Genomic DNA, 26,210 nt, shown 5'->3' on the forward strand with positions numbered 1-26,210 from the left:
GAATATACATATCGATAATTACCTTAATCGTGAGTGGATTAAATGCTCCAACCAAAAGACACAGGCTTGCTGAATGGATACAAAAACAAGACCCATATATATGCTGTCTACAAGATACCCACTTCAGACCTAGGGACACATGCAGACTGAAAGTGAGGGGATGGAAAAAGATATTCTATGCAAATGGAAATCAAAAGAAAGCTGGAGTAGCTATACTCATATCAGATAAAATACACTTTAAAATAAAGAATGTTACAAGAGACAAGGAAGGACACTACATAATGATCAAGGGATCAATCCAAGAAGATATAACAATTATAAACATATATGCACCCAACATAGGAGCACCTCAATACATAAGGCAACTGCTAACAGCTATAAAAGAGGAAATTGACAGTAACACAATAATAGTGGGGGACTTTAACACCTCACTTACACCAATGGACAGATCATCCAAAGTGAAAATAAATAAGGAAACAGAAGCTTTAAATGACACAATAGACCAGATAGATTTGATATTTATAGGACATTCCATCCAAAAACAGCAGGTTACACTTTCTTCTCAAGTGCGCACAGAACATTCTCCAGGATAAATCACATCTTGGGTCAAAAATCAAGCCTCAGTAAATTTAAGAAAATTGAAATCGTATCAAGCATCTTTTCTGACCACAACACTATGAGGTTAGAAATGAATTACAGGGAAAAAAACATAAAAAACACAAATACATGGAGGCTAAACAATACGTTACTAAATAACCAAGAGATCACTGAAGAAATCAAAGAGGAAATCAAAAAATACCTAGAGACAAATGACAATGAAAACACGATGATCCAAAACCTATTGGATGCAGCAAAAGCAGTTCTAAGAGGGAAGTTTATAGCTATACAAACCTACCACAAGAAACATCTCAAGTAAACAATCTAACCTTACACCTAAAGGAATTAGAGAAGAAGAACAAAACCCAAAGGTAGCAGAAGGAAACAAATCATAAAGATCAGAGCAGAAATAAATGAAATAGAAACAAAGAAAACAATAGTAAAGATCAATAAAACTAAAAGCTGGTTCTTTGAGAAGATAAACAAAATTGATAAACCATTAGCCAGACTCATCAAGAAAAAGAGGGAGAGAACTCAAATGAATAAAACTAGAAATGAAAAAGGAGAAGTTACAAAAGACACCACAGAAATACAAAGCATCCTACGAGACTACTACAAGCAACTTTATGCCAAAAAAATGGACAACCTGGAAGAAATGGACAAATTCTTAGAAAGGTATAACCTTCCAAGACTGAACCAGGAAGAAATAGAAAATATGAACAGACCAATCACAAGTAATGAAATTGAAACTGTGTTTAAAAATCTTCCAACAAAAAAAGTCCAGGACCAGATAGCTTCACAGGTGAATTCTATTAAACATTTAGAGAAGAGCTAACATCCATCCTTCTCAAACTCTTCCAAAAAATTGTGGAGGACGGAACACTCCCAAACTTATTCTATGAGGCCACCATCACCCTGATACCAAAACCAGACAAAGATACTACAAAAAAAGAAAATTACAGACCAATATCACTGATGAATACAGACGCAAAAATCCTCAACAAAATACTAGCAAACAGAATCCAACAATGCATTAAAAGGATCATACACCATGATCAAGTGGGATTTATCCCAGGGATGCAAGGATTCTTCAATATATGCAAATCAATCAATGTGATACACCATATTAACAAACTGAAGAATAAAAACCATATGATCATCTCAATAGATGCAGAGAAAGCTTTTGACAAAATTCAACACCCATTTATGATAAAAACTCTCCAGAAAGTGAGCATAGAGGGAACCTACCTCAACATAATAAAGGCCATGTACAACAAACCCACAGCAAACATCATTCTCAATGGTGAAAAACTGAAAACATTTCCTCTGAGATCAGGAACAAGACAAGGAGGTCCACTCTCACCACTATTATTCAACATAGTTTTGGAAGTCCTAGCCACGACAATCAGAGAAGGAAAAGAAATAAAAGGAATATAAATTGGAAAAGAAGAAGTAAAACGGTCACTGTCTGCAGATGACATGATGCTATACATAGAGAATCCTAAAGATGCCACCAGAAAATTACTAGAACTAATCAATGAATTTTGTAAAGTTCCAGGATACAAAATTAATGCACAGAAATCTCTTGCATTCCTATACACTAACAATGAAAGATCAGAAAGAGAAATTAAGGAAACAATCCCATTCACCATTGCAACAAAAAGAATAAAATATCTAGAAATGAACCTAAGGAGGTAAAAGACCTGTACTCAGGAAACTATAAGACACCGATGAAAGAAATCAAAGGTGACACAAACAGATGGAGAGATATACCATGTTCTTGGATTGGAAGAATCAATATTGTGAAAATGACTATACTACCCAAAGCAATCTACAGATTCAATGCAATCCCTATCAAATTACCTATGGCATTTTTTACAGAACTAAAACAGAAAATCTTAAAATTTGTATGGAGACACAAAGACCCCCGAATAGCCAAAGCAGTCTTGAGGGAAAAAGCGGAGCTGGAGGAATCAGACTCCCTGACTTCAGACTATACTACAAAGCTACTGTAATCAAGACAATATGGTACTGTCACAAAAATGGAAACATAGATCAATGGAACAAGATAGAAAGCCCAGAGATACACCCATGCACCTATGGTCAACGAACCTATGACAAAGGAGGCAAGGATATCCAATGGAGAAAAGACAGTCTCTTCAATAAGTGGTGCTGAGAACACTGGACAGCTACATGTAAAAGAAAGAAATTAGAACACTCCCTAACACCATACACAAAAATAAACTCAAAATGGATTAGAGACCTAAATGTAAGACCAGACACTATAAAACTCAGAGGAAAACATAGGAAGAACACTATTTGACATAAATCACAGCAAGATCTTTTTCAATCCACCTCCTAGAGTAATGGAATAAAAACAAAAATAAACAAATGGGTTGATTCCAAAAAAAAAAAAAAAATACCCCAGACATTTTTTCACAGAACTAGAACAAATAATCCTAAAATTTATATAGAATCACAAAAGACCTAGAATTGCCAAAGCAATCTTGAGCACAAAGAACAAAGCTGGAAGTATCACCCTCCCTCACTTCAGACTGTACTACAAAGCTACAGTAATGGAAAGAGCATGGTACTGACACAAAAAACAGACACATAGATCAATGGAACAGAATAGACAGCCCCAAAATAAACCCACACATTTATGGTTAATTAATCTGCAACAAAGGAGGCAAGAATGCACAATGCAGAAAAGTCAGTCTCTTCAGTAAGTGATGATGGAAAAACTGGACAGCTACATGTAAAATAATGAGATTAGAACATTTCCTCACACCGTATACAAAAGTAAACTCAAAATAGATTAAAGATGTAATGTGAGAACTGAAACCATAAAACTTGAAGAAGAGAATATAGGCAGAAAACTCTGACATAAATCGTAGCAACATTTTTTTTTACATCTTTATTGGAGTATGATTGTTTTACAATGCTGTTAGTGTCTGCTGTATAACAAAGTGAATCAGCTATATGTATACATATATCCCCATATCCCCTCCCTCTTGAGCCTCCCTCCCACCCTCCCTAACCTACCCCTCTAGGTGGTCACAAAGCACCGAGCTGATCTCCCCATGTGATGCAGCTGCTTCTCACTAGCTATCTGTTTTACATTTGGTAGTGTATATATGTCTATGCTATTCTCTCACTTCATCCCAGCTTACCTTTCCCCCTCCCCGTGTCCTCAAATCCATTCTCTATGTCTGTGTCTTTATTCCTCTCCTATCCCTAGGTTCATCAGAACCTTTTTTTTTTTTTTTTAAGATTCCATATATATGCGTAGCAACATTTTTTTTGGACCTATTTCCTAAGGCAAAAAAAGTAAAAGCAAAAATAAACAAATGGGACCTATTAACCTTAAAAGCTTTTGCACAGGAAAGGAAACCATAAGGAAAATGAAAAGACAACATGCTGAATGGGTGAAAATATTTGCAAATGATATGACACATAAGGGATTAATAACCAAAATATGTTAACAGTTTGTACAACTCAACATCAAAAAACAAACAACCCAATTTAAAAAAATGGGCAGAAGACCTGAATAGACATTTTTCCAAAGAAGATATACAGATGGACCATAGGCACATGAAATATTCTCAACATTGCTGGTCAGAGAAACGCAAATCAAAACCACAATGAGATATCACTTCCCACCTGTCAAATGGCTATCATCAAAAGATCAGTAAATATCAAATGTTGGTGAGCAAGTGGAAAAAAAGGGTCCCTAGTACACCATTGGAGGGATTGTAAATTAGTGCAACTGCTATGAAAAACAGTATGGAGGTTCCTCAAAAAACTAAAAATTGAACTAGCCTATGAGCCAGCAATTTCACTGCTGGGTATACATCTGAAGAAAATGAAGACACTAATTCAAAAAGATACATGCACTCCAATGTTCACAGCAACATTATTTACAATAGCCAAGATATGGAAGCAACCTAAGTACCCATCAACAGATGAATGGACAAAGAAGATGTGGTGTATATATACAATGAATATTAGCCATAAAAAGAATGAAATTCTGCCATTTGCAACAATGTGGAAAGACCTAGAGGATATTATGCTAGTGAAGTAAGTCAGACAGAGAAAGACAAATACTCTGTTATCAGTTGTATGTGGAATCTAAAAAATAAAACAAACAAATATATATAAAAAAACAGAAACAGACTCAGATAAAGAGAACAAACTAGTGGTTACCAGTGGGGAGAGGGAAAAGGGAATGGGACGATAGGTGTGTGGGATTAAGAGACACAAACTACTATGTATAAAATAAATAAGCAATAAGGATACATTGTACAGCAGAGGGAAATATAGCCATTATTTTATAATAACTTTAAATGATGTATAATCTATAAAATATTGAATCACTACATTGTACCCCTGAATATAATATTAAAAATTAATTATACTTCAATTAAAAGAAGAAAATATGGTATATACACACAATGAAATATTATTCATCCATAAAAAGAAGGAAAGCTTGCTATTTGCAACAGCATGTACTGACCTTGAGGACATTATGCTAGTGAAATATGCCAGACAGAGAAAGACAAATACCATATGATCTCACTTATATGTGGAAACCATAGAAACAAACAAAACCAATAAAACCTGGAACTCATAGATACAGAGAAGAGATTGGTGGCTGCCAGACGTGGGGAGTTGGGGACGGGCAAAGTGTGTGAAGGTGGTCGAAATGTACAAACTTCCAGTTATAAAATTTAAAACTCCTGGGGAGGTAATGTTCAGCATGGTGACTATTGTAAATAATACTGTATTGTATATTTGAAAATTGCTAAGCAAGTAGATCTTAAAAGTTCTCAACACAAGAAAAAAATTTGTAACTATGTGTGGTGATGGGTGTTAATCAGATTTATTGTAGTGATCATTTCACAATATATATAGATATGCAGTCATTATGTTGTGCACCTGAAACTATTATCATATTCTACGTCAATTATATCATTTTTTATAAAAAAGGTAGCCATTACTTTTCATTACTTTTTAGCTTTTATGAGATGCATAAGCTGTTTTGATTAATAAAAAATCACAGAAAACGTACATAAATGAAAATTAATGTTTCTTTGGCAAAAATTCTGGATTGTTGTTATTTAAGGAATTTTACTACGAGTGAAAAGTGGAACCAGTGCTAGGCCAGCATGAAATCTAACTCAGTACACTGTACACACCTTCTTAAATGTCTGCGAGACCATGAGTGTCCCCCACATGCCAGTAACTTGTAAGAGCTGCTTATTTTCTCTTTTCTCTCCTCTCAGAGCTCTTGCAATCCTCCTGATTGCATGGAAGAGAAAGCCCCCAGGAGAGCAACAGCCCTGGGCCACCCCCAGGTGCTGGGAGTACAGTGATCAATTGTCCTGATTTTCCCCATACTGTCTCAATTCTAGCCCTTCAAGTCCCATGGCCAAGGAAATCCCTCAGTCCTATGTACTGAGATGGTTATTCAGGCACCCAGACCAGGCCCTGCATGTCTGCACTCAGTTTTACTTCAACGTCAGTGGCATTTCTTTCCCTTAGTAATTTCACTAACACCACTGTGAGTCTTGTCAGATGTGATTAGAGTTAAATTTGGGCAATACAAATGGAATGAATAGAGGGAAATGGAATTGTATTTTCCCCTGAGATAACCGGTTAAAAGTTGAGATGATTCAAGGGATTAAGAAGGGGTATGCATGCCTCTGGGTACTTTGTTATTGATGTGCATCCATATATGAAAGTGTGTGTGTGTGTGTGTGTGTGTGTGTGTGTGTGTGTGTGTGTGTGTGTGTGTGTGTGTGTGTGTGTGTGTGTGTGTGTGTGTGTGTGTGTGTGTGTGTGTGTGTGTGTGTGTGTGTGTGTGTGTGTGTTATACTCAGGAAGAGACAGACCAGGCAAGGGATCTGACCTGGGCACTAGTCCCTGAAGATGGTGGTCAAGACCACAGTTGCCCACACTGGCCTTCAGGGGGTGCCATCAGCCTGCAATAGTTCTGTTGCCTTTGTGGGGGGCAAGTCAGGAGGAAGTAGGCAGATATTGAGAGTGAAGACAAGAGGATGCAACCCGCCACCTTTAGTGGTGGGGCCTGCAAGAATGAGGTTTTACAACTCAGAAGAGGGCTCGAAAATCCTTCTCATTAACCCCAGCTGAGATAAGCACCTCCATCTCCTAAGACTGAGGCTCTCTCCTTCCTGCTTTAACTTTGCCAGCCTCCTTTACTTTGGAAAGAATGAGAAACCTCATCCCAGCAATCTCTCAGGGATCTGTACCCTCAAAAGAAAGAACTCTGACAGGCTGTTTATGGCAGGTAATGATGAGGCCAGGCCTCCCACTTGGTGTCCCTGTCTCCCGGCTGCTTTCACATGTCACCAGGCACCTCTGGGTCACCGGCTGGAATGAATAGGGAGCTGATTGCTGATTGCCACTCCATGCTGATTGCTGTATATTTATTCCATTTGAAATGTTCTGAGAAAAAAAAACGGTCGCTTTGAAGGAGAGCTTTGTGTGAGCACAGTGAACATTAGGGCGAGATTCCAAAACCACCAGGGGGTCAGCTTCAACGCGAGAATGTGCCACAGAAAGCAGAAGCAGGGCGCCCAGCATCCTCTGGGAATCTGGGAACACCTGTGAGAAAGGATTGCCATAGTCTCCTTGTGTCAAGCCCATCGGTGGGAATTGTTCAAAACAAGACCACAGGCCCCCAAATGGAGTCATGCTAAGCCCCACATCATCAAACTGAGACTTAACTTATAGTTTTGGCTCTCCCAGAAATGGAACCTTAAACCAGTCAAACAGGACTCACCAGATCAGCACTAGTTAGGTAGTCTGATAGACCCCTGCACCCCCCCCACCAAAAGAAAGTAACCTTGTGATACCAACCTGCTTTTTTGCCTACTATAATTTCCTTGGTCCTGCTCCCTTCTGCCTATAAAATTCTTTCATTTTTTTTTCCAGCTCCTTGGAGCTCCTTTGTATCTGCTAGATTGGATGCTGCCTGATTCGAACTGATGTTTGCTCAAATACACTCTTAATTTTTAATATGCCTCAGTTTCTCTTTTAACAGAATCAAAAAGTATAGAAGCTGGTGCAGTGCTAGTTCTGGTGTCGCCTCTTGTGTGACCTCTTGGCAAGCCACATGAAACCTGGACTTCGGTCTCCTCATCTGGAAAGTGACTGAGCTGGGCTGTGTGGTACCCAAAGCCCTTCCAGGTTGGCACATCATGAGTTCAATATCATTCACCACAGAGGTAGTACCAGTTCTCAAACTACTTGCCCTTAGGACCCCACTGCAACTCTTAAAAGTATTGAGAACTCCAAGGAGCTTTTGTTTATGTGGGTTATATCTACCAATATTTATCATATTAGAAATTTACATGGAGAAAAATTTAAAACACAAGGATACACAAGTACCCGTACAGAGTGATGATCTCATCACCCATCATATATTCTCCAGAAAATTCCTCTGTGAGAATGAGAGTGAAATGTAATAACATCTTAGTCTTATTATGAAATAGTTTCGATTTCATAGACCCCCTGTAGGGGTCTCTAAGACCTCAGAGGTCCCCAGGCCACACCACTGTGAGCACTGCTGGAATGCTAAAAGCCTCTGGAGCCAGAACCTGCATTTGAATCTTGGTTTTGCTACTTGCTAAGTAGGTGATCTTGGGCACGTGACTTAACCACTTGGTGCTTTTATTTCCTATAAAACCGGAATAATAAGAGTACTTAGTTCACAGGCTTTTAGAAGGTTAATTAATGCATGAAAAGTACCTTGACAAATGTAAGTGCTCCCTAAATGCAGGCTATTATGAATTAATGAGAGAGAAATTTTCGTCAAAAAAGTATATTTGGAAACTTCTCAACAGAAAAGGGGGGGAGAAAAACTTACCAAGCAACAGAATTGCTACATTTTCAGACAGCGTCTAGAAAACCAGGCTTGTGTAGGGGGTTTCACGGGACATCAGGCCAATACTTCACGTCTCTGTGCTCGAGCTGCCCCTGCTTTAGCAGAGTCTGGAAGGAGTGCACTGGGCCTGGCCAGAGCTCTGTCTCCACTGACACTCAGTGGTAACTGCAGCCGACATAGGAGCTCCCAAATTACGCTCAAGCATCTTCACCGGTAACTCCCTCCACAGCTGTATGGGCCCAGCACATGCTGCTTAATAGACCAATTTCCTGGCTTTCAACACCTGAGCCCCCATAGAGCTATGGGGGCTTCTTTTGCTATTGGGCAGTCAGTACTGATCACGACTGGCTCGTTGACATATAGAAATTTTGGTTTATACGCCATAGGTCTAAGTCTCTCTCCAAGCCCCTAATCTCTACCCCTCACGTTTTTCATTTGCCTTGGTTAATGTAACACAGTGGTTCTGAACTCTGGATGTGTACTGGAATCATCCAGAGGGCTGAAATACAGCCTGGGACACACGGCCCAGAGATTCTGATGTATTCGCCTCTGCTGGGGCTTCCAAGGGTACTCTAATGTGAACCAGGCTTGAGAAGCACGGCTTTCATAGCCCTGTGGTTCTCAAAGTGTGGTCCCGGGCCAGCAACATCAGAATCACCTGGAAACTTGTTAGAAATGCACATTCTCAGGCCCACCCCAGACCTACTGAGGTGGGGCCCAGGAGTGTTTTACCAAACCCTCTAGGGGATTCTAATGCACACCCAAGGCTCAAGATCTTTAATGAGACCCAGTGCTTTTTTTTTTTTTTTTTTTAACATCTTTATTGGAGTGTAATTGCTTTACTGGCCCAGTGCTCTTGATTGCCACACCTCAAGTCCCACTTCCACCATTACCTCCATCAACCAGGTAAGCCTGTGAAAAGAAAGTGCCAGGTTCCTGTCTTCCAAGGTGCAGATGCCTGTGTGGCCTGAGGTGGAGCAGCTCTGGTGACTCTGACCTCATTTGCCTGCCAAGTCCTTCTGCAGAGCTGCTGGGTTCTTGAGTGAACCAATGAACCAAAGACCACTAAATGTCTCACACACACACACATTCAATTCAGCAAACATTTATTGCACAAACATTTACTGAGGCATCAGGCTACTGCTGAGGGCATTAGAAAGATAGGCAGGTCTCAGCCCTGCCCTAAGGAGCGTGTGATCTAATAAGCACGGCACATACACAAACAAGATGCAGGATACTAGGGCCTTCAGAGAGACATAGAGTTAGAGCGACACTAAGATCACATGATAGCTAACATTGATTGAGCACTTTCTATGGGCCTGGCCAAGTGCAGGGAGTCTATGTGTAAATCCTCTTAACAACCTTCCTTGATCCTCACACGTAATCCTCAAAACAACTTATGGTGTAGGTTCTAGTATTATTCCCATTTTGAACACGAGGAAACAGGTTTAGCAAGAGTGAATACATTGCTAGTGACACAGCAAGTGGGGAGCCAGGACTTAAAGCCACATTTGTCTGACCCCAATCTTTATAATCACATACCTGCATGTGCTATTTTTAACATGGAAAGGGTGTACTAGAGATTTTTGGAAACATTCCCTAGCTAATTCTGAGAAAAGAAACTGTTCTTAAATGTTAAGGTTTGTGTAAATAGGTTGCGATGACGGCAGATTTCAAACAGCTTCTAGTTAAGAGGAAACCAGAGGAAGAATCTAGGTTCTGAATATTCATACCTTCACCACCTGCACAGAGGACACTTCAGAAACGCTGGCTGAATGATTTCCCAGGGCCTTGTTTGCAGCCATTCTTCATGGTGTGTAGGGATCGTGCATCATGCCCGCTCTGCCTCCACTTTTGACACATAGGAGAGGCTCTAATGCTTAGGAATCCTGAAGAATAAGGGACCCTCTGGCAGAAACGCCAACAAGAAAATCACAGCCACGTCCAGGCTGTGCTAGCCTCCCCAACAAAGTTGCTGAAAACAATGGAAAATATTTGCGAACATACAATGCTATTTGAATATTTAATAACTAATTCTATATTCTTAGTTTTTCTTTATAGAAATTCCATTTTACTATGAAAACAATAGACTAGTGGTTGTAGTGAAGATTTATAGGATTGTCTGCCCAACGCTTACTATACTTGTTTTTCTAGAAACTGCCACCGATCCCACCCATGTTTCTCAGGGGAGCGGATATATACATATATGTTTGTTTTTTCACACGACCCACCAGCCCAGCCACAGTTAGTTTTTCCCAAGGTGGGCTTATGGACTTCTTTGCTTGGGATTTTTTAAATTTCACACTGAGAGTCTCCCTCTGGTGACTAAAGCTGGAACGTGCACAGCACAAGTTCGAGCATGTTTCTGGCCGTGTAGAGTGATCCAGTCTGTAAGGAAAGAGAAGATAGCTGACAACACACAGAGCAGCAGAGGAGAGGGAGAGGATCCTCACGCTCTTTGAGACCCTGGCTTTAGTTATTCCTGAGACGCATCTGCCTCCCTGCTCTTTCCCAGTCTTGGTCTTTAAAAAACAGTCCCCTTGATTTTGTTACTCAACTCATTCCCCTTTGAGATGAAGCTATTTGGAATTATGGTCTGTCACTTGTAACCACAGCCCTGACCAGAACAGGTATATGAAGAGCTTTCAGGTGATTACACAAGAGAAATGAAGCAATTGTTCTAACTTCTCATTCTCTGCTGCCTCATGTCTTTCTTAAACGTGTGAATTTCAGTAGATATCCCCTATAAGGGTCAGTTTTGTAATTTCTTTAAGAAAACTTGTGTTGAATTATAACACACACACACACACAAATCCAAACACTGATACATCATGATTTTTCAGAAAATACATACACTGGTGTAACCAACACCCAGATCAAGAATGAGAGCATTTCCTTCAGTATCCTGTGATAAAACATAATGGAAAAGACTGAAATAGAATACATGTGTCTAATTGAGTCACTTCATTGTATAGCAGAAATTAACGAAACACTGTAAATCAACTATACTTCAATTAAAAAAAAAAAAAGGGGGGGCTTCCCTGGTGGCACAGTGGTTGAGAATCTGCCTGCCAATGCAGGGGACATGGGTTCGAGCCTTGGTCTGGGAAGATCCCACATGCCGCGGAGCAGCTGGGCCCGTGAGCCACAATTACTGAGCCTGTGCGTCTGGAGCCTGTGCTCTGCAACAAGAGAGGCCGCGATAATGAGAGGCCCGCGCACCGCGATGAAGAGTGGCCCCCACTCGCCGCAACTAGAGAAAGCCCTCGCACAGAAACGGAGACCCAACACAGCCATAAATAAATAAATAAATAAACCCAAAAGTTAAAAAAAAAAAAAAAAAAGAATGAGAACATTTCCCACAGCCCAGGGGCCAATTCAGGCACTCCCTGCCAGGGGCATATTGCCCCACCTGAGGGCAGCCACTCTCATGATGTCTGACATCAGAGATTAGTTTTGCTTGGTTTTGTGCTTGAAGGAATCATACAGCACATTCTCTTTTGTGTCTGGCTTTTTTTCTCACTTGTGAGAAGCGTCCACATTACTGCGTGTGGTTGCAGTTTGTTCTCATTGCTGAGGAGTATCCCAGCTTTGTATTTTAAATCTTATTTTTACTAAAGTAAAGTAAGGCTGGAACTCAGTACTGAGGACCTAACAGAAGTAGCTGTTTGTTCTCCTGACGATCTACTGATACTGATGGCAAAAGACCTAATTTAGGCAAGCTGCCTGGAAGTTTGCAGAAGAGAGAAATTGCTCTTCTGATGTTGGAAGTTTCACTAAGATTATTATACACTTCAGCTCAAGCGAGGACACACAGGCTGCTTCCTTCTTATGAAGGAAGAAAAACAACAAATGACCTGCCTCCTATCCTTGTTCAGGACAGGACTTTTGAAAGAAAAGCATGGCATAGCTCTCCTCAAAAGTTACCCTTCCAACAACCTAATCAGACCATACATTGTTTATTTCAGCAAATAGCATTCAATGACTCAAAAGTGTATATATGCTATATACAAGAGACCTACTTCAGACCTAGGGCACATACAGACTGAAAGTGAGCGGATGGAAAAAGATATTCCATGCAAATGGAAATCAAAAGAAAGCTGGAGTAGCAATTCTCATATCAGACAAAATAGACTTTAAAATGAAGACTATGACAAAAGACAAAGAAGGACACTACAAAATGATCAAGGGACAAATCCAAGAAGAAGATATAACAATTGTAAATATTTATGCACCCAACACAGGAGCACCTCAATACATAAGGCAAATGCTAACAACCATGAAAGGGGAAATCGACAGTAACACAATAATAGTGGGGAACTTTAACACCCCACTGTCACCAATGGACAGATCATCCAAAATGAAAATAAATAAGGAAACAAAAGCTTTAAATGATACATTAAACAAGATGGACTTAACTGATGTTTATAGGACATTCCATCCAAAAGCAACAGAATACACTTTCCTCTCAAGTGCTCATGGAACATTCTCCAGGATAGATCATATCTTGGGTCACAAATCAAGCCTTGGTAAATTTAAGAAAATTGAAATCGTATCAAGTATCTTTTCCAACCACAATACTATGAGACTAAATATCAATTACAGGAAAAAAAAACTGTAAAAAAATACAAACACATGGAGGCTAAACAATACACTACTAAATAACCAAGAGATCACTGAAGAAGTCAAAGAGGAAATCAAAAAATACCTAGAAACAAATGACAATGAAAACACTACCTGAGGGATGCAGCAAAAGCAGTTCTAAGAGAGAAGTATATAGCAATACAATCCTACCTCAAGAAACAAGAAACATCTCAAATAAACAACCTAACCTTACACCTAAAGCAATTAGAGAAAGAAGAACCAAAAAAACCACAAAGTTAGCAGATGGAAAGAAATCATAAAGGTCAGATCAGAAATAAATGAAAAAGAAATGAAGGAAATGATAGCAAATATCAATAAAACTAAAAGCTGGTTCTTTGAGAAGATAAATAAAATTGATAAACCATTAGCCAGACTCATCAAGAAAAAAAGGGAGAAGACTCAAATCAATAGAATTAGAAATGAAAAAGGAGAAGTAACAACTGACACTGCAGAAATACAAAGGATCATGAGAGATTACTACAAGCAACTATATGCTAATAAAATGGACAACCTGGAAGAAATGGACAAATTCTTAGAAATGCACAACCTTCCGAGACTGAACCAGGAAGAAAGAGAAAATAGAAACAGACCAGTCACAAGCACTGAAATTGAAACTGTGATTTAAAATCTTCCAACAAACAAAAGCCCAGGACCAGATGGCTTCACAGGCGAATTCTATCAAACATTTAGAGAAGAGCTTACACCTATCCTTCTCAACCTCTTCCAAAATATAGTAGAGGGAGGAACACTCCCCAACTCCTTCTACGAGGCCACCATCACTCTGATAGCAAAACCAGACAAAGATGTCACAAAAAAAGAAAACTACAGGCCAATATCACTGATGAACATAGATGCAAAAATCCTCAACAAAATACTAGCAAACAGAATCCAACAGCACATTAAAAGGATCATATACCATGATCAAGCGGGGTTTATCCCAGGAATGCAAGGATTCTTCAATACACACAAATCAATCAATGTGATAAACCATATTAACAAACTGAAGGACAAAACCCATATGGTCATCTCAATAAATGCAGAAAAAGCTTTCTACAAAACTTAACACCCCTTTATGATAAAAACCCTCCAGAAAATAGGCATAGAGGGAACTTACCTCAACATACTAAAGGCCATATATGACAAACCCACAGCCAACATCGTTCTTAATGGTGAAAAAGTGAAACCATTTCCACTAAGATCAGGAACAAAACAAGATTGCCCATTCTCACCACTATTATTCAACATAGTTTTGGAAGTTCTAGCCACAGCAATCTGAGAAGAAAAAGAAATAAAAGGAATCCAAATTGGAAAGAAGAAGTAAAACTATCACTGCTTGCAGATGACATGATACTATACATAGAGAATCCTAAAGATTCTGCCAGAAAACTACTAGAGCTAATCAATGAATTTGGTAAAGTTGCAGGATACAAAATTAGTGCACAGAAATCTCTTGCATTCCTATACACTAATGATGAAAAATCTGAAAGAGAAATTAAGGAAACACTCCCATTTACCATGGCAACAAAAAATATAATAAAATACCTAGGAATAACCTACCTAAGGACACAAAAGATCTGTATGCAGAAAACTATAAGACACTGATGAAAGAAATTAAAGATGATACAAACAGATGGAGAGATATACCATGTTCTTGGATTGGAAGAATCAACATTGTGAAAATGACTATACTACCCAAAGCAATCTACAGATTCAATGCAATCCCTATCAAACTACCAATGGCATTTTCACAGAACTAGAATAAAAAATTTCACAATTTGTATGTAAACACAAAAGACCCTGAATAGCCAAAGCAATCTTGAGAAAGAAAAATGGAGGTGGAGGAATCAGGCTCCCGGACTTCAGACTATACTGCAAAGCTACAGTAATCAAGACAGTATGGTACTGGCACAAAAACAGAAATATAGATCAATGGAACAGGATAGAAAGCCCAGAGATAAACCTACACACATATGGTCACCCTATCTTTCATAAAGGAGGCAAGAATATACAATGGAGAAAAGACAGCCTGTTGAATAAGTGGTGCTGGGAAAACTGGACAGCTACATGTAAAAGAATGAAATTAGAACACTCCCTAACACCATACACAAAAATAAACTCAAAAGGGATTAAAAACCTAAATGTAAGGCCAGACACTATCAAACTCTTAGAGGAAAACAGACAGAACATTCTATGACATAAATCACAGCAAGATCCTTTTTGACCCAGCTCCTAGAGAAATGGAAATAAAAACAAAAATAAACAAATGGGACCTAATGAAACTTGAAAGCTTTTGCACAGCAAAGGAAACCATAAACAAGATAAAAAGAGAACCCTCAGAATGGGAGAAAATATTTGCAAATGAAGCAACTGACAAAGGATTAATCTCCAAAATATACAAGCAGCTCATGCAGCTCAATATCAAAAAAACAAACAACCCAATCCAAAAATGGGCAGAAGACCAAAATAGACATTTCTCCAAAGAAGATATACAGATTGCCAACAAACACATGAAAGGATGCTCAACATCACTAATCATTAGAGAAATGCAAATCAAAACTACAATGAGGTATCACCTCACACTGGTCTGAATGGCCATCATCAAAAAATCTACAAACAATAAATACTGGAGAGAGTATGGAGAAAAGGGGACCCTCTTGCACTGTTGGTGGGAGTGTAAATTGATACAGCCACTATGGAGAACAGTATGGAGGTTCCTTAAAAAACTAAAAATAGAACTACCCTACGACCCAGCAATCCCACTACTGGGCATATACCCTGAGAAAACCATAATTCAAAAAGAGTCAAATACCACAATGTTCATTGCAGCTCTATTTACAATAGCCAGGACATGGAAGCAACCTAAGTGTCCATCAACATGAATGGATAAAGAAGATGTGACACATATATACAATGGAATATTACTCAGCCATAAAAAGAAATGAAATTGAGTTATTTGTAGTGAGGTGGATGGACCCAGACACTGTCATACAGAGTGAAGTAAGTCAGAAAGAGAAAAACAAATGCCGTATGGTAACATATATATATATACGGAATCTTAAAAAAAAAAAGGGGGGGGGAGGTTCTGAAGAACCCAGGGGCAGGACAAGAATAAAGATGCAGACATAGAGAATGGACTTGAGGACACGGGAAGGGGGAAGGGTAAGCTGGGACAAAGTGAGAGAGTGGCATGGACATATATACACTATCAAATGTAAAATGGATAGCTAGTGGGAAGCAGGCACATAGCACATCAGCTCAGTGCTTTGTGTCCACCTAGAGGGGTGGGATAGGGAGGGAGGGAGGGTGGGAGGGAGACGCAAGACGGAGGAGATATGGGGATATATGTACATGTATAGCTGATTCACTTTGTTATACAGCAGAAACTAACACACCATTGTAAACAATTATATGTCAATAAAGATGTTAAAATAAATATATACCATAAAAAAAAAAGAAAAACATGGCACAACTCTCCTCAAAAGTGACCCTTCCAAAAACCTAATCCGACCATATATTGTTTATTTCAGCAAATAGCATTCAATGACTCAAAAGACAGATAACATTTTATTGCAATTTGTATCATAACTTCTGGAAGACAACACCATTCTTCTAATTTTTACCAAGCAAGCTAACAGTAATTTATCCTCAGGGCTCTTCTGTCAGACCTTCCTCACCAGCCCTGAGATACAGATTCTGAATATAATTTCCATCAACACCTGTAGGTTTCCTTCTTTATGCTCCATGGGAATTAGAATACAGATCATTACAAACTCCAGTTCAACTGGTTTAAGAAATAAGAAGAATTTCTTATTTTCCATCACGAGAGCTCTGTTGAATTGGTTCAATGACACCAACAAGGACCTAGGTTCTTTCTGTATCAGACTGTCCACAGGAGGGTACCCCATACATCCAAGGAGACGGAAGTCATTCCAGGAGTCAAATCAAGAAATAACAGCTTCCAGCTGCAAAAGAAGCTCTCTTGTGCACACTCTGTCTCTCAATTTCTTTCCCTTCTGCAGAACCCCACCACTCCTCATCAGCCAGAATTAAATTCAGACCCATTGGTAAAGCCAACTAACAGTGGAAGGAATGGGATTACCATACTTAACACATAACAACAGCGTTTATCCCTAACATTAGGGATAGAAGCCCCTTGCCTGAGTCACCTTCAAACAAAACAATGGTTCTGCTGGCAAGGAAGAGAAGGAGAAGGATCATTGGGCTCACAGCTGCGTAACTGTCGTCTTCCACAGCCACCTCTGTGGCTTTCCCACATCCATGCACACCCTGTGTTCCACCTCTTGCTCAAAACATGCTCGTACCTCCATGAAATACACATAGTCCCTCCATGAGTGAAAATAACCTAAAGTCTCGTCAAGAAGAAGATAAATCCAATAAAACTCCCATTCATAAAAGTGACTCTCATCACTGATCCATAGTTCATATTATTTCCTGTAGGACAGGAATTGCAAGTACCATTCCCATGACCCAGCCAATCTAGCCGTCCCTGGGTTTGCTCTCCTGGAGGACCTCCCTTGCCTCCTGGGCCCCATGGTCACCTCTGAGGTGAGCACTGAAGAAGACGCCCTCCTGGAGGCTGCAGGTTTAGCAGCTTACTTCTTGCAGGTATAAATTCGATAGCCACAGGACCACCTTAGGGCTTGAAGGTTCTAGACTTTCATGAGTCAAGTTAGGAATTCACTTCTGTCAATTCCAGGTAACGATAATGGCCAAGAATCTTGTCTGAATGAGGTCTTTGAGTCCCATAGTCTCTGTCTCTCCATCAGGCTTCTCTGTGCTCTGCCCACCCTCCAGCCCAAAGTTTAATGACCTTCATCTTGAGGCACTTGATACACAACCACATGGTGAAACGGGGAGCCGAGCAGAGGAAGGGATGGGTGCCACCTGGAATCCCAGCCTTCCCAAGAGCATCTAAGCTAGACTGTGCCTCTTGGCTTGTAGAGAACATTTGAAGAGAGATATTAAGGGGAAGTGTGGGGAATCAGATTTGCTTTTATCCCAACCCTATCAGTCTTAGCTCCTGCTAAATTTCTTCCTTCTTTACCTTTTTCTTGGGGGGGGGGGTGGATTTTGAACAAAATTAGAATCTCTGACCTTGAAAATCTCCAAATGATGGGACTTTAAGTCAACTTAGATTGCAGGTTAGAGGCAGAAAGAGTCTGTATTAGCAAAACTCTACTTTCTCCCCTTTCCGCATTCAGGTATGCCACTTCTCATCCAAACTTGCCCCTCAGACGATCCCCTCCTGGAAGGCTATAAGAAATAACCAGCATGTGCCAATATCCCCAATTTTCCTACCATTTTTCCTATAATTTTCCTACCAGGATCAATAATTTTATAGTCTCTGCAGGCACATGGTCAGGGACCTGAGGTCCAACAGGTGACAATTTGACTGAAGCCTGCAGACTCAAATTTTGAAATATGGTTTTTGCCATTACAAAACACAGAAGAGCTGCATATAGGAAGAAATGAAGGAGTTGACCACCAGCAGAAGACAGGAACTACCACACCTCATTTTTTTTTTTTTTAATTTATTTTGGCTGTGTTGGGTCTTCATTGCTGTGCACAGGCTTTCTCTAGTTGCGGCGAGCGGGGGCTACTCTTCATTGCAGTGCATGGGCTTCTCATTGCGGTGGCTTCTCTTGTTGAGGAGCACGGGCACTAGGGCTCACGGGCTTCAGTAGTTGTGGCACAAGGGCTCAGTAGTTGTGGCTCACAGGCTTAGTTGCTCCGCGGCATGTGGGATTTTCCTGGACCAGGGCTCAAACCTGTGTCCCCTGTATTGGCAGGAGGATTCTTAACCACTGCACCACAAGGGAAGTCCCACATCTAGTTCTTAATACATCAGTTTTATATTTTCTCTTTATATGTGAATAAACTCCGGTTTTCCCTACCGACTCCACTTTTCCAAAGATTGTTTTAGCATCTAGAGCAAAGGGAGGCTTTTCTGCTTACAGGTAAACACATCTTTGAAGAAGGATTTGAATACACATTTTGGAAACCATTGTAGCAAACAATGTAAAATATACATCTGAAAATACATTAAGATACACTGCTTACAAAAGGAAGAGGGAATCGTTATTCTGATCAGAACAAAGGGGAGGTTAACACTGAGAATTTCTTTGTTCACTGAAATTTTTCACATTTAGAGAACATGACATGAAGTTCTATCCATCATGGACAGTCCCAGTTAACTTTTGTTTTAAGAAGGATCTTGTCTTCATCAGTGTTCCACTAATGCCAGCTGAGTTTCCTCCATGACGCCTGGGAGAAAGATTAGTGCTGGTGCACCATTGAGTCCTCCGGTCTTTGCACTCTTATTCAAAGCCAACATTCTAACCTGACAAACTGCTGCACAAACAGGCAATTCACACCGAATCCCATGGGACTGGGAAGCCTTGGTGGTTCCAGCATTAACACCAGCATCTCAGGACTCACCATGTGGTTCTGGTGATCAAATTCTCACCATGTCTGGGTGTGACATGTTTTGATGTTATTTAAACCAAATCGAATTCACTTCTAGAAGTAAATACTCCTATTTGGTTTTGAGTTGAATGTTAATCAACTCCCTTGACACAAATTCAGCACATTTGATCAAAACAGAACCACGGTTCCAAAAACAAGGTTGATATGGAGTATTGTGTTCACCAGTTCATCCCTGTGGTTAACATGTTTCTGGCACATGGTAGGTGCTCAATAAACATGGCGTAAATGAATGAATGAAAGGAGACATGCTCACTCAGTAGCTTGGACAGTATTGACTGAACATTTCACTGGTCACATTGAGCTGTTTTCAGTTTACTAACAAAGCAGAGTGGAAGCAGACATGGAGGAGCCAGATTTTTGTACATTTGAAATCGTTTGTAGTTTCATTAGACTTTGAGTCTTACTTCTCTTGTCAAATAGTGTCTCTCAATATCTACTCCCTCTCAGATGGAGCTCCAGACAGAGGGTGGAAAGTTTAAAATTCCAGAATAAATCTCTATCTACATTTTTCTTCCTCCACCCCAAATACCTGATTCTGAGCCAGGTGCCTGTATGGTCTAGCCCTGAAACTGTGGTAATGATTGGCCCCAATGGGGCTTTTTAAACTCTGCCTCTCCTTCCCTCTTCCTCCAGTCTAAGAGATAACTGCTGCCTTCCAATCCCCATAACACTGTTCTTACCACTGGTATAGTCGTTATTATTGCAAGTTGCATACACGTGGCTGCAGAATCACTAAAAATCTCTTTTTCGCTTTGCCACGTCGTAAGTTCCTTGAGGGCGGGGCACCCCTCTGCAGTCCTAGCTTCCAGCATAGTACCAAGCACATAAGAAATATTTATCACATGAAAGAATAAATGAATAAACAGCAGAGATTTTTTTTTTCTTCTCTGTGAACTGAGAATTTAAAGGTAAAAAAGGAAAACTGGATAAAATGTCTTTCCTTAGCACAAGACAGAGAAAGGAAAAGAGAAAATTCAGTACTTAATTATCTGGAAGATCAGTGAAGGGGGGCAGTAGTCTAATTCTCCTTGGGCTCTGTTAGTCTGGAGAATGTGTACAGCAAATGAAAATTCCTTGGCACTCTTCTCATTAAGACATGGGGTCTACGTCCCTTCCCCCTCAAACCTGGGTCTATCTTAGTGTCTCAGTTGTAACCAACAGAATGCAGTGGAAGTGACGTGGCATAACTTCAGAGGCTAAGTCAGAAAAAGCCATGCTGCTTCCACCTGGTTCTCTTAGGAGGCTCGCTCTGGGGAAGCCTGTCCCTGCCTCCATGTAAGAAGTCTGACTACCTGGGACCACTATGCTGGAGAAGCCACAAAGAGGCTTCTGGTCAATCCCCACCAAGGTTCCAGTCAACAGCCAGCATCCGCTGCCAGCCATGTGTGTGAGTCGCCCCGGACACCCAGCCCAGTTGAACTTTGGACAACTTCAGCCCCAGGGGACCTCTGACAGCAAGCACACGAGAGACCTCGGTGAGGATCACTGAACTGTTTCTAAATGACTCACAAACTCATGAGCAAAATTAAATGGCTATTTTAAACTGCTAAATTTGGGGGCAAATTTATTATACATTAATAACAACTAGATCAATTGCCTCTGGGGATTAATACTATAGAAAAATCCTTGAATTTTTCTCCCATGTTCCTGAAGGGGGCAGTTGAGCCCTCTGCCAATTTTCAGACCAAGACGTATACAAGGACACACAAGTGCATCATTTATCAGTGAGTGTCTCAGTGCATAAATACAAACATCCAGAGCTTACGCATGTAGAATCCATCAAAATGTAAATAAAAAATCACAAACGACTTGTGGAATGGAAGCAGTCTCTGCTTAACTAAGATAAGAAATGCAAAATCTATCTAAAGTGAGAGTCATAAAGATAATGATTAGAGGCTTCTAGAAAGTGATGTTTCTTAGTTACTGAACAAAGACTTTGGTTACTCGAAAGGCTCAGAAATTATTCTCCTCTAAAAGGAAAAGAAGGGAAAAAACATTCACAGAAAATCTTGTGATTGAAGCCAGCTCTGCCCCCATGTAGGGCCACAATGCTGACTTCACCCCGTTCACCATCTCCATGACTAAGCTCTGACAATTAGTCCAAACGTACATTCTCTCCAGCCAAGGCAACAGTAGGAAACTTTTCCATATGGCCAAATTTTCTCTAGTCAGTAGGGTTTGCAGGATTCGTAAATTAGACCTTTCAGTTGCACAAAAGGAAAGAAGTGCCCGTGTAGCCATTTGTTTTTCCTTGCTTTGTTCCCCTTCCCATCAGAAACGTGCCCCATCCATGTGCTGCTGAGGAGGAGGTTTCCTGAGGCTGTGCCCTTCCTTTTCTGCCGTTTTCTGTTCAAACCTTCAGCACTCCCTGTGTTTGGGAAGGACTGGCCCAGCCTGGCCTGAGGGGCAGTTCAAACAGAGCTAAACTGTCATCACAGATCTGTCTCCCAGCCTGGAAGGCCAGGACCAGAGCAGCCCAAGGCAAAGAGCACATGGGGCAGGGATTTGGTTCTCCGGAATGACTCCTGCTCGGGGGCAGCTCCCGGTGTCTGTTCCTGGGACTGACAACTGAGGATGATAACACACTTCCTGGCAGCACCCTGGCTTGAGCAACCTTGTCACAAAGATCTCTGAGCAATCCAGAGAGGCCATGGCTTGCAGACTGTGCTCTGAAAACTCACACTGGACACCCCTAGAGGTTACCACAGAGAATGGAGGGTGGGGGAATGAGGTGAATGGAGCCCTGAGACCCCACACACGTGACAACCAGAATGTCTCATCTTTTCTCTGTTTCATATATTTGGCTTGAAACATTTCATTTTTAGAAAGGAAAAAAAAAAAAAAAAAGCCCTGCCCCTAAAAATTGTTTGGAAACCACCGCAGAGTAGAAAGAAAGGGAATGAGCTTCAGAATCAGAAGCCTATGGGCTTAAATTCCAGCTTTGTTGCCCCTTACTGGCACTCACTAAATGTCTCTGACCTCAATTTTCTGTAAAATGGGGATAACAATGCAAAACTCGCTGGCATACAGAGAATCGAATAAGATGATGTGATCAGAGAACCTGGCATATCGTAGTTGCTCAATAAATATGAAGGTTGGAGCTTTACAGGGTCAGTAAATAGTACTCTCTTTCTCTCTGCCTAAGTTCAGAATCAATTGAGAAAAAGACTCAAGATAGATAGAGGCCAAAAGGAGTAAGCTGTTTGGAGAATGAGGTTCAGCTCTGTGGCTACAGAAGACTTTCTAGTACTGTATCCCAGAATTAAACTTACCCACTCTATCACAGGTAGAGCTAAAAGTCTGCAGGCCTCCAGGAGATGAAAGGCTCTCTTGTATAATTTATAACATAAAGGATTTCTCTGCAGAAAGGCAGATCCGAAATACGTAAGTAGGAGGAAGGGGCTGTGTTACACATGCTCAGTTCTCTCAAACTCACTAATAGATAAATCATCCAGGGCCATCAGGTACAGTTGTACATGTTGTTCACTGCACACTTGTGGATAGCATTTATGGTATATTTTGATTTGGCTTCTAACAATAAATCCCAAAGTTTCCATAGGTCACAGCCAACAAATCCATTGAATTCTCAAAATTTTGTATGATAGCAAGTGAAGAGCAAAGTATCCATTGGAAAATATCCAAAGAGAAAATTTACCAGATTTAATCTTGGCCATCCCTTGACTAGCAGGGTTTTTTTTTTAATGAAATGAAGCGTGGATTAATCCCATTATAATCAAAATGGACAATACTGCTCATTGCTGGAGAAACATGACTATAGAAGAGCTGCAGTTTACCGTTGGTTTCTTCATCTGAGATGATTGCCCTAGGACTTGACAGACTTCACATGCCTGCTGGGCCATATAACATAAGCCCTGTCACGTATTTGTTTGGGATAATTTTCCATGAATGCTTATTAGTTATTGTTAGCAATATCAGTTGGTGCATTTAACTTCTGTGGTCATACAAAGAGTTGCTCTCTGCTCCCTGACTCAGAGTATTTCTATCCTCCCCAGGTAGTATCTTGCCTGGAATCGATGTAGATAAAAAGGCTTTTACAATAACTTCTCAGCCTCTTTTAACATGAAGGCTAATCTTGGGAGAGTACCAAGAGCTCACCCTAATGTCATAGTGTTTATTGTGTATATATCCTACTGAGATGAAAATTTCAACTCATTGTGAAAATAAGTATTTCCCCATATCTCTCTGAATATACTCAGTTCAACTGGTATTAACACTAGTCTTGAGTTGCCAGAAATATTTGGAAAGGGGACAAATGTTGTTTATTTTGGTATCATTCTCTTTTACCCCCTCTTTCCAGCTTTCTGTTGGAGGGATTTAGCCATATTTGGTTGTAAGAAATGGAGAAGGGGATGGTCTGATTTGTGGGATACCAGTGAGAAGAAACAACTGCAAATTATTTGGTGAAACAGTAAGGCCTTAACAGAAATATGAGTATTTCTAAGGGCAGAGGTTTAAAAGATTTGAGGACAGTTCTCTGTAACTGTGGAATTTCTCTGAACTTTTAAAAACTCTATGGATTTGAACAAGAAGCCAAACACAGTGAAAGCAACAGCTTCCATTTGTTGAGCTTTTACTGAGTTAAGTGCCATGCAGTGTGCTAAGTACTGTACTTTCATTATTTCCTTTGATCCTCATCACACCTCTATGAAGTTGGTTCTATTATAATCCTCTTTTTATAGAGGAGGAAACAAAAGAAATTAAGTAGCTCACCAAAAGGATATAGAGCTGGTAAGTTTCAGAGATGTACTTCGATCCAAGCAGCCTGACTCCTGAGGTTTTGAGAATATGTAGAAAGAATTTTTGCTCTTGAAAAGATTCAAACAAATATAACTTCTGTCAGTTTTTCTATAGAAACCCCATTTGGTTTAAACTGGAGTTGAGGGATTTAACCAACAGTAGAACTCTATGGAAAATGTTCTTTCTTATTACTAGAAGTAAAGGTCTCCTAGATTTATAAAATAAACATGATTAGAGAGTTATGTCCTGGCAAGGAGCTCTGTGAAAGAGAATTGCTCCTGTCCAGGAATCACATAATGGATTACGAACAACAACAAACAGTCTCTGCATTGCTGTGCTGAAAATGGCCCATCCCTGAGCTTCTTCCCAACTCTATGCTGGGAAGATATTTTATATAATCAGAATTAGAGTAAAGCCCTGGTCTCAATTAAAAATCCAAAATAACTGAGGAGTGTGGAGATAACTCAATTCCTGATAGTCTTTATACCAGTGTGAATGTAGGACCTGAGAATAAAAGAATAGAATAAAAATTTGGGTGAATTTGTATGAAAACAGAATGGAAGAATCCTCTTGAAAAATTCAAGACAAATTTCTTAATGCATTTTTCTTAGGGCTGTTTATCTTCCAAAGGAACTGGGATGCTGTGGTGAGAAAGTCTACTGGAATCATTTCAAATTGCATTGTATTGATTTTCTGGTTAAGTCTTAAAGGCAACAATACATTTTTGAAAATCAAACAACAAGATTTCTAACCATCATTATCCAAGGGTTCAACTGGTTGACAGTTTTTGGTTCTCTGGATTTAAGACTTTCTAAATAAGCCCCAAGTGTTTTGAAATTGCCTATTATTTCATCAGAAATAATTTGCCCAGAGCAGTTACGGGGGATTAACCAAGATGGCGGAGTAGAAGGACGTGCTCTCACTCCGTCTTGCAAGAACACCAGAATCACAATTGGCTGCTGGACAATCATCGACAGGAAGACACTGGACTTCACCAAGGAGGATACCCCACGTCCAAGGACAGAAGAGAAGCCACAGGGAGATGGTAGGAGGGGCGCAATCAGAGTAAAATCAAATCCCATAACTGCTGGGTGGGTGACTCACAGACTGGCGAACACTTATACCACAGAAGTCCACCCACTGGAGTGAAGGTTCTGAGCCCCACGTCAGGCTTCCCAACCTGGGGGTCTGGCAGTGGGAGGAGAAATTCATAGAGAATCAGATTTTGAAGCCTAGTGGGAATTGATTGCAGGAGTTTGACAGGACTGGGGGAAACAGAGACCCCACTCTTGGAGGGCGCACATGGAATAGTGTGCGCATCAGGACCCGGGGAAAAGAGCAGTGACCCCAGGGGAGACTGAACCAGACCTACCTGCTAGTGTTGGAAGCTCTCCTGCAGAGGCAGGGGCTGGCTCTGTTTCACCGTGGGGACAAGGACACTGGCAGCGGAGGTTCTGGGAAGTACTCCTTGGTGTGAGTCCACCCAGAGTCTGTCATTAGCCCCACCAAAGAGCCCAGGTAGGCTCCAGTGATGGGTTGCCTCAGGCAAAACAACCAACAGGGAGGGAACCCAGCACCACCCATCAACAGTAAAGTGGATTAAAGTTTTACGGAGCTCTGACCACCACAGCAACAGTCAGCTCTACCCACCACCAGAGCCTCCCATCAAGCCTCTTAGATAGCCTCAACCACAAGACGGCAGACAGCAGAAGCAAGAAAAACTACAATCCTGCAGCCTGTGGAAAAAAAACCACATTTACAGAAAGATAGACAAGATGAAAAGGCAGAGGGCTAT

Source organism: Balaenoptera borealis (assembly GCF_965194805.1).
Source record: "Balaenoptera borealis genome assembly, chromosome: 10".
Lineage (NCBI taxonomy): Eukaryota > Metazoa > Chordata > Mammalia > Artiodactyla > Balaenopteridae > Balaenoptera > Balaenoptera borealis.